At 39.3% G+C, this 12559-nt stretch overlaps 1 protein-coding gene across 3 annotated transcripts in view; it reads left to right on the top strand.

Annotated features, from left to right (window-relative positions):
- The first annotated feature begins 11168 nt into the window (after positions 1 to 11168).
- tdrd1 (tudor domain containing 1) overlaps positions 11169 to 12559 on the top strand; it is a 69993-nt gene continuing 68602 nt past the window's right edge. Inside the window, exon 1 of one of the 3 annotated variants that reach the window (XM_052027595.1) lies at positions 11169 to 11259. The gene's annotated coding sequence lies outside the window, so the exon portion shown is untranslated. The remainder of the gene's footprint in view (positions 11260 to 12559) is intronic. The other 2 variants (XM_052027593.1, XM_052027596.1) reach the window with 2 other exon arrangements.

Genomic DNA, 12559 nt, shown 5'->3' with positions numbered 1-12559 from the left:
GAGGGCAGTGAGGCAGGTAAGTGAAGCAAACAGCAATGATTCAAGGCAGAAAAAAGCAATCTTTACTAAGTGAGGGTCACCAGGCTGTTGAGCAAGGACAAAACCTAGCAATGGGGCCTCAGTGAAGTAGTCTGAGTGTGTACTTTGAAGGGGTATTTAGTACACATCAGAAATGATACCTGAAATGTCCATGACAATCAAACAATCTCAGCAAGGGACTTACCTGAAGTTACTGAAATGATATCTGATGATGACTTTATTCCTGATGATGGCACAGAATCAATACTGTTAAAGAGTCACAGAACAGCAGTGAGCCAAACCAAGAAGTTGCAAGTTCTTCAGTTGCAAGGAACTCATCCAACATCAGAAACAAGTACAGAATTGGGATGGTCAAATCAATTAAGTAAACCAGTTAATGGACTAAATCTGCCATCAGTGTGCAATGTGTTAAGAGTGTTCACATATATGTTTTCAAGAAGGGAAAGCAGTGTGGTATACTTCTGTATAATAGGAAAGTAATTCATGTGGTCATGCATTAACATTATCATGTGCACATGTATGACATAAGAATCATGAGTTGGTGTGCCTTACTGCTAGACTAGAATACCCATTTTTGAATTGAAGCTCCTGTAACCTGCAGATATTACTGTGGTTAGAACACAATTCTAAATATAACTGAGGACAATTTAGAAGAATTTATCATTGGCTGGGAGGGCCAATGTCAGAAACAATGTGTTGTACTTATTGGTTGATCAAAATGAAGCCAACTATGAAATTTTCTGGCCAGTGGACTCCAACTATTAACTTGTGACAATTTGTCTAAAGCTTCTCTCATATTTTACTGCTCTTCCTATTTAAGCAGATAAGTATTTTATAATTAGTATACAGCATTACTACATTGTTTTGCTCATCTAATTTTTCATGTTTTCTGCTCTATCAGTCTTTCACCAATCTTTTTCACAAATTAGATTTACACCAAAAAAGAGAATTTGCTAAATATTAGAGAATCATTGAGACTGTCATTAAGATTTAGTACACATGCCCATGAATTACTAAAACTGACTGAGGGAATTCTAAACTAAAAATGAGTGGAATACACAAGGATAGTTTCATTAGTTCTCCACAGTGTGTCCACAAAATACAAACTATCAAACAGACAAAATTTACGTTGTGTGTCCTTGGGTAGAAATCTTGATGTGGTTAAGTAGTAATATAAAAATCTGAGAATGCACAAGTAACTTATTTATCAAGATTGTTAAAGGTGTCACTGTATGAATAACTTTTCCTCTCATTTTCCTACATTATCCTATTACAAGATATCTGCAAGTTAATCAGTATTTCTCAGAGTAATATGCTAAGATCCAAAATTGAGTGCTGCGGTAACAAACATGCAAACATAACTTTGTAATAGTTGTTAAAAACCTTTGTCAGTGCCAGAGAACAGTACATACCAAGTGGAAAGATGAGGAGTTACTCATTGTGCTTGCTTTGAATTTCATTGCTGGAGGCCACAGATAGACGTCAACAGGGAAGTGAAATGATGAATGAAAGTGGCAAGTCATCAGTTTGGGAATGCAGCTCAAAGCAAAGGTGTTTTGCTAAAGTTTTGGGCTTTTACAACTGTTCATTGACACGAAACATTAAGCCTAATATCCGTTTCCTTTGTTGTTGGCTGACTTCAAGAGTGTTTCCAATATCTTCTGCTGTTTCAATGCTGCCTTCACTGACCTCTCATCCACCAAAAACCTCAGTAGCTGTTAAGGTCTGATACTCCTCCAACTCACTATTATTAGAAATGGAAACAGCTTTAGGGCCATTAAATTAGCTTGGATTGTTCTGGCGTAGAGGCAGTTCAGGTATAATGTATGAAGTGGCCTCCTTCAATGTTTCACACACACAGTATATTATTTTGTTCTTATCATTTATAATTTCTCTAATAAAACCCCACCAAGATGTTATGCTAGATATAAAAAAAATGTAAGTAGATATTTGTATTTCACAAAACTAGTGGTACTGAGATTCAACTACACTTGTGTTTGATTGTCACTGCAAATAGGACTGAGGTATGACTGGCAGAAACTAGGATTGCTCTGCTGGAGTTTGGGAGTAGACTGAGTCCTTTGATTTGATGGAATGGAATAGAGGTCTAATAAGCAAATCTATGAATTAGCATGAATTAAGAACAGAATATGATGCTTAGCTTACTGGTAGACTTGTGGATATAAAAATTTAATCGTTCTTGCTCTTTTTCCAAGTGAAAATTAAGCATCCAATATAGAGGGTCAGGTGTGCATCATTATCATTTGTCAGGTGTACTCCTACTTCCATACTGATAAAAGCAGGGAAAGAATCAACTTAGATCTATTTCTGAAAGATATAAATAGGAGGGTTAAAATTTCTGTTTGATACCATTCACCCCTCCCACTCCTACAAAAACTGCACTGCTAAATGGAGCTGATGTCAAGATGGCTGCTTTCAGCAAGTACTGGGCAATACATGTCTAGTGGCTGTTAAAGGGATGGCTGGTGACTTCTACCAGAAAGGAAAGTATTTGAAATTTAAAAAATATTACCCAAATGAGGAATAGGGAGGATCAGAAGTGCTCCTCCCACTTCCACTGCAATAACAAAGACTGCAGCCAGCTCCCACACTGCCCCTTTCCAATGGTCCTACTCATAATCTCCAGCCAACTTTACCCCATCACTCTCCCACTTTAGGTAAGACTTAAGGTAAAAGTGATGCATTGTCCAAATTGAAATCCACTTTGCTGTTGATATGCTTATCTTCATGTAATTGGGACTGGGGCCCAATATTGCGTGGGACTTAGCCCTACCAGTTCCAGCCTAGTAATGATTTCTAAAACTACTTCCTGAGGATCTGTTCCTTGTCAGCATTGAGAGGAATGGAAATGAATAGACTTGGGAGGACCAGATAAGGAAATCAAATGTCTCACAGAGGTGAAAGTAACTTAAATTTCTTATTGCTTATATTGTCAATTTAGTAATTTGTACTGATTGTGTCACACACCTTCTTACTGGTACACCACACTGATCCATATAGGTTTACTTTCAGATCTGCTAGCAGCATTGGATTCTGGCCTTAAAGATGTCTGCAAGTACTAAATTTGTGATTTTATGATGGGTTTCTAGAAATGTACCTATGTCTTCCTTTTTCTCCCTCATGACTCATCTGAAAATCAAAATATCCTAACTACTGTTATCAAAACATGAGTGTTTTCAAATTTGGAAAAAGAACAAAAATTTAGATGAGCAAACATATATCTCACCTCTACCCTTGTTCCCTCATTCTTCACCAATTGGTATGTTGACTAAACATAGTAAGAGGATTCAAAACATGACTGTTCCCAGATATGAGAAAAATTCACTCAAAATGAGACAGTGGAAAATGATTGTTAGAGATTGATCTTCATCCCACTTTCATGCCCAAAAGATCTGAAAAAGTATTCCTACCTTGAAGAAGTTTTCCTCCTGACTGTCCATCTCCCTCCATAGATGCTGGCTGACCCGCTGAGTTCCTCCAGCTCCTTTGTATGTTGACAAATTAGCATCACTGTTTTTTAACATTGAATAAGCAAATAGTATTTTAACAAGTCTCAGATACAATAAAATTATTTTGGGTGTAAATAGTTAAGAGAATTATGCATTCCTATCGAGTAGTGTGGGTGAAAAAAGTAATACTTTCAATGCCTTTGGCATCTTTCAAACTCATAAAGCTCTAAGAAATTACTGTTTGCAATGATCAGACGCTTCTCAAATCAATTATGTTTTGCTCATATCAGCTTCCAAAGTCTAGTCAGGAGCAGCAGGGAACTAAAGAATGATTGATTGTAAAGAAACACCTACCTGTGCATGTTTGCAGAAAGTACACCTTTTTGTAATAAGATAGGTTTGTATTCTATTAACATACAGGATGTACAATGTCCTCTGAATGTCTGTGCCAAGGTTTCTGGTAACTAAAATCATTTATCTTTGTCAATTCTAGCTCTTTGTCTAACACTTTTAGGTTGCAAACTTAGAGCACAGCTTTTCATTGTCTGTGTCTACTTAACATTATGCCACATATTTTGCAGGTAAAAAGAGTGGTGAAATAAATCTTAATTCTTATCTTATAACTTCAGTACTTAATGGGTGTACAATATTTCAAATATATTTATCTTGGTATGCCTTAATATCAATACTTTGGTGTCATCCGTGGCTTATTGGTAACATTCTTGCTTCAGAAGGTTGATGGCTCAAACTTCACTTCAGGGACTTGAGCATAAAATCTAGATTGAAAGAATACAACACTGCTCTTTCTGATGAGATGTTAACCTGATACCTCCAAATAAATATAAATCATCCCATAACATTATTTCATAGAAGAAATGGATGGCGTCCCAGCCTCCTAATTAACACTTACCTTTAATCAACATCACAAAGATAAATTATCAAATCACAGGCTGAGATTTTACAGTCACAATGATAGCAAAAGTATCAGTACACCTGCATATGTGTAGTTTAACATGGCCCAATAAAGGTACAGTCAATGATTCAGTCTGCCTCTAGAGGCTGCACGATTCTGCAGCTTTCCCCAACAGAACCATGGAAACTGAGAACTTGAAAAACTTACACATTTTTTACTCAGTCAAGGGATGTGGGCTTCTCAGGCTGAGCCACCATTTAATTGCCCATCCCTAATTGCCCTTGAGAAGGTGGTGGTGAGCTGCCTTCTTGAACCATTGCAATCCTTGACGTGTAGGAATACACAATGCTGTAGTGAAGGAGTTCCAGGATTTTGATCCAGTGATAGTGAAGAAACAGTGATATATTTCCAAGTCAGGATGGTGTGTAGCTTGGAGGGCAGCTTCCAGGTGGTGCTGTTCCCATGCTTTTGCTCCCTTTGTCCTTCTAACTGGTAGACGTCATGGGTTTGGGAGGTGCTTTCTGTCAGTAAATTGCTGCAGTGCAACCTGTAGATGGTACAAACTGCTGCCCTGTGCGTCAATGGTGGAGTGAGTGAATGTTGTGGTTGGGGTGCCTATCAAGTGCGCTGCTATGTCCCATACGGCGTTGAACTTCTTGAGTGTTCTCGAAGCTGCACTCATCCAGGCAAGTGAAGAGTATTCGATCACACTCCTGACTTGTGCCTAGTATATGGTGGACAGGCTTCGGAGAGTTAGTTGCCACTCTATTCACTTCATAGAGGATCTCGCTTAGCTTGTTAGCACTTTTTGAGTGTGCAAAATAAACAAATATTCTGCAAAGAATTTCGTTCATCTAGTTTTCCAACTGTTAATAAATTAGAGTTCAATTTTGTTTAAAAATATAATAACGTGAGTACCTGAAGAGTTAAAAGAAAATAGTAAATTAAGATTTTTAAAGTATTTGTATAATAGATGCATTTAATAACCAGATGACTGTTTGAGGTATCCTTATGATATGGGACATAATGTTTACAATTCACATAGGACTTATGGCAAATTTCATATCAATTTAAAGTAATCTTTGAATATATAAGGATTTTTTAAACAAATGCCAGTATTGTCAAATACTCAACAAGCAGAGCAAGTTACACTGTTAAAAGTGTTGAACGGTGAGATCTGCCTGCATATGTTCTGTGACATCAGAAAAAGTTGGACCAATCAACCCTTCAAGCCTGTTCTGCCACAACTCACTTTATCTGTTTTGGTTCTTCATCCTTTTTAACTCATAGCTAATAAGCTATAGCTATCTACATTTTGAATATGTACATAAGTTTTTAACAGTATTGCATATATTTAAAAATTCTCTCCTTTCTTCCATACTGGTGTAGCATAAAAAGACACATATTTCTTGAATTTAGAAAAAATGTAGAGAAGCACTTCACAGAGACATAATTAAAAAGATGCTTCCAATTTCATGGATGAGATACCTGGAGGAGTTATTGAAAACTTAAGTCAAAGCAGTGGATTTTTAAGGGTGTCTATGAAGAGGCAGTGGCTGCATGGATACGTGATTAGCATAGCAACAAGGGAGAGTCATGTGAATTGTTGTTTTTGTGCTGAAGGAATGTTTGATGTAATGTTCCCCAAGGGTTGAAATATAATGCAGAGAATTAAAAAGTGATACATTTTGGCAGGAAGAATGAGTAGCACCAAGGCAAAGTAAACTAAAGTGTACAATTCTAATGTGAGTATGGAAACAGAGAGGCCTGGGTCTACATTCACAAATCTTTTAAGACTGTTGGACAGGTTGATACAGTTCTTAAAAAAGCCAGTAGAATGCTGAGCTTTATAAACAAATCTATAGACCATTAAAGCAAGGAGTTGAAGCTCCATAAAACAGTGGTTTGGCTACAACTGGAGTATTGGGTCTGCACTTGGTTACCATTGTGAACACTACCTGAAGAGTAGAAAGAATTTAGTATAATGTTTATAATGGTTGCAGTGATGAAGGACTTTAGTTACATAGATAAAATGGAGAAGCTAGCTTTGTTCTCCTCAAAGCACAGAAAATGGAGGGGTGATTTGACAGAGGTTTTCAAAATCATGAAGGACAAAGACAACAGAACTAATGGGAGATTGTTACCAGATGCAAAATGATTGAGAAACAGTGGGCATAGATTTATGATGAATGGCAAAAGAATCTGGGTCGACGTGAAGAAAAACTAGAGAAAAAAAACAGCAATACTGGGAAAGAGTTGGGGAAGGAACTGACTAGATTACTCCTGCAGAGAGGGGCTATGTGAATAGGCTTCTTCTGTGCAGTATTCTATGATTCTATGATTCTAAGAGGTGAGAGATTTGGGGCAAATTAGAGAGCAAACATCGATGGAACCAATGGAATGGTAACTTGATAGATGCAGTGGAGGATGCACAAGAAGCCATAGTCAGAGAAACAGTGTTTGTTGGGAGATTGGAGCCTGTGGAGGGAGTGTGGTGTGAGTGTTACAGGTGAAGGGATTGATGTTGGCATAGTAGTGGATCTTGGGTAGATTATAAGGCCGAAGAATTTGATATTGACATGTTATGAAACTGCATGACATCATACATTATTGAGAATAGACAAATGATATTTGGTTGGTGAAGGATTCCAACATTAAATTTTGAATGATCATAAACCAAGGTGATTTATGGGGATTGACCTGGAAGTTAACAAAATAGTCAAGTTTCCCAACAACCTTTTCATGAATGAGGATTTCATTGCAGATGGGCTGAGTTAGGTGTAGAAGAAGGAAGCTAAGAATGAAAACCCTTGATTTGTGACAGACAGTCATTGAGGAGACAAGATTGTTGTGATTGTGGCTTATGCTTTTCCAATACTCATCTAGGGGAAACTATGCCATATTTTAGACTGAATGTCTGGCGATGATTTGATAATGCAGCAGCAGTGAAAGGGATTGAAAGAGGTTTGGAGTGCCAAACATGATTTTTTGCTAGCCAACACTTGTAATAAAACTTATCTGCTGATGATATTACCAAGAGCAGCAGTGGGTTTGGAACAGCAAGGAACCAATAATTGTTGAGTGCTCTGGAGGAACTGCAATGTGAGTGATGCAACAATCGCTGGAGATATCCTGATTATACCTTAAAAGTTGAGCATGGAATCAAGCAGGAGTAACAGGACAGCATGCATTTAGCAGAGAACAGTAGAGTTTAAAAAGGAAGTTGATGAGTTCAGTCATGATATAGGCTACAGAAATATCTACAGAGGGAGCAGAAGGATAATGCACCATGGTCAAAGAGAACACAAAGTACAAAAAAACAAAGAATGCCAAGGCTGTAAAATTTTTTATGGGACCAAAGGTTATACATAAGTTTACTGGCTATGTGCAGTCAGAACAGGAATGAAAAACTACTGCTTACATAATTTCTAAGTAAAATGATGGCAGTTAAAGCTAAGCAAGAGTTCTATTTTCTCTCTAATCAATGAAACTGTAGGCCATAAAATCCTGGCTATAATGGCGTACCCTTTATGTTAACTTGCCTTGACTTTCCAAATTCTTCCTGCCTAAGTGTATCACTTTCTACTTCTTTTCATTTTCCACATGCCACCATTCCACCAGCCTCCATATATCCTCTGGAGGTCAACTATTTCAGACCAAGGTTTAATTGATGATCAAGTGTTGAAAATTCCTGTACACTGTTAATCATCATCAGGCTGTGAAGTGCTGGATCTGACCTGCTGCCTGAGACTGCCAGCCATGGTGCCTGCCTGCTCATGCTTATTTCTTCTGAAGGCAGAGGGTTAGGTGACCTGACCCTCTATGCCCAACAGCATAGAGATGTCAAAAGGTTATGAACTGTTTTTAAATGTCTCTGATAGCCAACAAATAATCAAAACATTAAAATATTGTAAAGTTATTAAAATACCTGCATTTACTTTCTGCACAGGATTGGTGATCTTGTTCAAATGAATGGGTTTTCTCTGTGCCAGCCAGTCCTTGCATAAAACTGAGGAACCAAATGTAAAGTTCAACTCGTCCTTTTTCTCAGCATATCAGTGCTCTGTTGCAAGGTTCACAAGTGAGTCCAGTGGTGAAGTGGGAGGTCAGATATTCTTTCCTGATCATTTTGGATATCTGGATTTGGTTGAGCATATGGATGTCCAAAACAAACTGAGACCTGAAAAACCTACAGGGGGCAGCCCAATTAGTTTATGCATTTAGTACATAGTGTAGATTGTCTTGTATTTTTAAGTAGAAATAATGCTAAGATGTTCAGTGCTAATGTTATTAAGGAGTGAATTGTAAAGCAGCTTCCCATCATCCAAACATATCCAGCTACAAATAGTAAAAATTTCTCTGAGTTGCTCTTCTCCAGCAGATGTGCTAGTTGCACTAATGTCTCATTGAATTACTCACCAATCATATATACAACTATGAATAGCTGCACACTAAATTTACCAGAAAAAGTTTTAAATAGTGTAATAAGTCTAAGTTACTACTAAATTTCCTCATTAGAAATTAATATACAAGATACCTTTATTAGTCACATGTACATCGCAACACACAGTGAAATGCATCTTTTGCATAGAGTATTCTGGGGGCAGCCAGCAAGTGTCACCACGCTTCCGGTGCCAACATAGCATGCCAACAACTTCTTAACCCGTACTTCTTTGGAATGTGGGAGGAAACTGGAGCACCCCGAAGAAACCCACGCAGTCACGGGGAGAACGTACAAACTCCTTATAGACAGCAGCCAGAATTGAAACTGGGTCGCTGGCACTGTGATAGCGTTACACTAACCGCTACACTACTGTGACAAGGCTAGCATTTACTGCCCTTGTTGTGAGTGGCCTTCTTGAGTCACTACAATCCTTCTGGTGAAGGTATTTTCACTGTGCCATTGGGTGGAGCATTCCATGAGTAAGGCCCAGTGAAGATGAACTTGGATATATTTCCAAGCCTTTGACATCAAAGGGAATTGGGAGGTGGTGGTGTTCTTATGGGCTTCTTGCCATTGTCCTTTTTTGGTGGTAGTGGTTGCGGGTTTGAGTGGGGCTGTTGGACTAGCCCTTGTAAATAACTTTAATGTGTTTTGTATGAAGTATAGACAGCAGCAACAGTGAGCTAGTAGTGGAAGGAGTGACCGACAAGGGTAGTGGAAGCGATGCCAACCAAGTGGGCTGTTTAGTTCTGGGTGATGTTGAGTGTTGTTGGAGCTGCATTCATCCAAACAAATGGAGTGTATTCCATCACATTCCTGAACTCTGCCATTTAGACAGTGGAAAGGTTTGGGGTGTCATGAAGTGAGTCTCTGACCTACCCTTGTGGTTACTGTATTTATGTGATAAGTTCAGTTATGTTTCTGGTCACTGTTGATCCCCAGGATGTTGATGGTGGAGGATTCAGTAATGGTAATGCCATTTGAATGTCATGGCTAGTTGTTTGATTTTCTCTTGTTGGAGGTGATCATTGCCTGGCACACGTGTGACATGATTGCTACATGCTGCTTATCAGCACTTACTTATCTAGGTCTCACTGAATATAAACATGGTTTCATTTTCTGAGGTGTTGTGAACAGAATTGCACACTGTGCAATCATTAGTGAAGATCCCCATTTCTAACCTTCTAATGGAAGGAATTTTATTGATGATGCAGCTGACCCAAGATACTGCACTGAGGCAATCCTGCACCATCTGCTGGGATGATTGAACTTCAGCCTACATGACCTACCCATACGAACATATCCTTTGTATAGCTTTGGCTTAAAAGAAGTGCAGAAAATGTAAATTACATGTGTTACTCTCAGCATATGGGGAATAATGGCAAAACTGCCTGGAAAAAAAGTATTTGAGTTACCCATGCATGAATCATTTTGATTTTAATACTCATTTTTTTAACATGTTACTGTCCTTTATCTCACTCTCTTAATACTTTTTTATTTCACTTTCTATAAATAATTTGGTTTTGAATTAATACCAGAATTTGGGCTTACTGATTTAGACTCCATATTTCTCAATAAGAATATGATCATCTGTTTGGTTACGGTGACACACTATTCCTTATGCTCTGCAGATGGTTCTAAGATTCAATACAGAAGGCACTGCATTGTTTACGATTTCTTATAGCTACAAACTTCCAGTGGAAAAGCCTATTGAATGTTAGTAAGCAAAAATGTTAATAAGCTGGAGGCCTTCAGCGCAGAATATAGACTGATAGCTTTAACAGATTTTTTTCTCACGTGGAAATGAGGAGAAATGGACAAAACTTTTACGTGTCTCAATACATTTACCGCAGGAGCAGCATAGCTTATTGGGCTCTTGAGTGGGTAAAGTGTACCACTGGGGGAAACTATGGGGGAAAAAAGGCAACTTATGAATTACATAGAATATACAGCACGCAATATCCCAATAGGTCCATGTATTTTTGTGCTTAAAGGTATTCTTGCCCTACCTCATGCAAGTCCAACAGCATACCCTTCCAATGCGTCTTCCTCATCTTTGCACTTTCGGGAGCAGTTGCGGCAGTAAATATTTGAGTCAGAAGCAAGTCGATCAAAATTAGTCCATTTTTTTTCGTGCCGGAGAACTAAATCCAAATAGAATTCTCCCACTTGACGTGGAAACGTTGGGCCAGCTCTCCGGAACGATGGGCTGAATGGCTTTCTCCCGCGTCCTCAATTCCCATTGGTCCATTAACTCACAGGCGGGGCGGGGCTAAATGGGCGCAGCCGCAGTGGGAGGGTTGCCGGTACGAGCAACGGAGCCACGTGAGCTCAGTTTGGAGTCGGCAGTGGCGGGAAGCGCGCGTCTACCGGTCGGAGAGCGGCTGCCGACGGTGAGGGAATGGCGCCTTGCTGCAAAACAGTGGCCCAAATTCGCACTAGTTAACTAACCTCCTTCGCGGGGTGGGCCGGGGTGGTGAAAAGAGCTCTAGGTGATTAGTTACTGTCATGAATTCTGTCCCTCGACGGTAAGAGAAGGAAGGTTAATTTATTTAGCCGGAATTTAAGCAAGGGAAAGCCTGATGTGACACAAAAACAAATGGGATTAAGTGCTTTTGGGTTTGGTGGTAGAGATTAAGGATTTATTCACCGGCCAATAGCCTTCCACTTTGGGAATTGTCCCATGCTGACATAAAGGCCGCCCCAAAAGGTGGGAGCGGCCCTGTTTGTAGGTCTCCCCGTTACAGGGAGGGACGGGACTCCCTCGGTTTGTCCGGCCGCTCGATGATGATGGTGGTTTATGGTCAAACATGCCTCGCTGCTTTACCTGGTAGTTAACCTGGGTAATGCATTCTTGCTTAATTCATGTTTTTTTTCCTGTGAGTGTTGTGCATCTGATGTTACATGCCTGTGATGCTGCTGCAAGTAAGTTTTTCATTGCACCAGTGCATACATGTACTTGTGCACATGACAATAAACTCTACTTCGAATAGCCCATATAACGGTTAAGTTACTGGACTGGTGGCCAGGGCTCTGAGCCATTAGTCCAGATGGAGCTGAATTGCAACCTGGCAGCTGAGAAATTCAAATCTTGGTTATTAGTGGTGAGCATGAAATTAGTGGATTGTAGTTAGGAATGTCTGACACCCCTACATATGAACGAGCTCCTATAATAAATTCAAAAGTCTGATGTTGGTCCCTAGGAATGCCAGAACTAATTTTCTCTTCCTTCCCCCCCCTTTACTAATTGTTCTCTTGTGTGCTTTTTGATACCATTCGTTACAATACTGTGGTTACCATATCAGTGTTTTTTGTATATTGTAGCTCTTTAAAAAAAAAACTCTGGTTAGACCACACTTAGAGTACTGTGTCCAGTTCTGCTCACCTCATTATAGGAAGGATGTGGAAGTGTTGGAAAGGGTGCAGAGGAGATTTACCAAGATGCTGCCTGGTTTAGAGAGTATGCATTATGAGGAGAGACTAGGGGAGCGAGGGCTTTACTCTTTGGAGAGAAGGAGGATGAGAGGAGACATGATAGAGGTATACAAAATATTAAGAGGAATAGACAGCCAGTGCTTCTTTCCCAGGGTACCAATGCTCAATACAAGAGGGCATGGCTTTAAAGTAATGGATGGGAAGTTCAAGGGAGATATTAGAGGGAGGTTTTTTACCCAGAAAGTGGTTGGGGCATGG

The sequence above is a fragment of the Pristis pectinata genome, chromosome 12, assembly GCF_009764475.1.
Source record: "Pristis pectinata isolate sPriPec2 chromosome 12, sPriPec2.1.pri, whole genome shotgun sequence".
NCBI lineage: Eukaryota > Metazoa > Chordata > Chondrichthyes > Rhinopristiformes > Pristidae > Pristis > Pristis pectinata.
The sequence above is the reverse complement of the archived record's forward strand: the minus strand, read 5'-3'. Positions and strand labels throughout refer to the sequence as shown.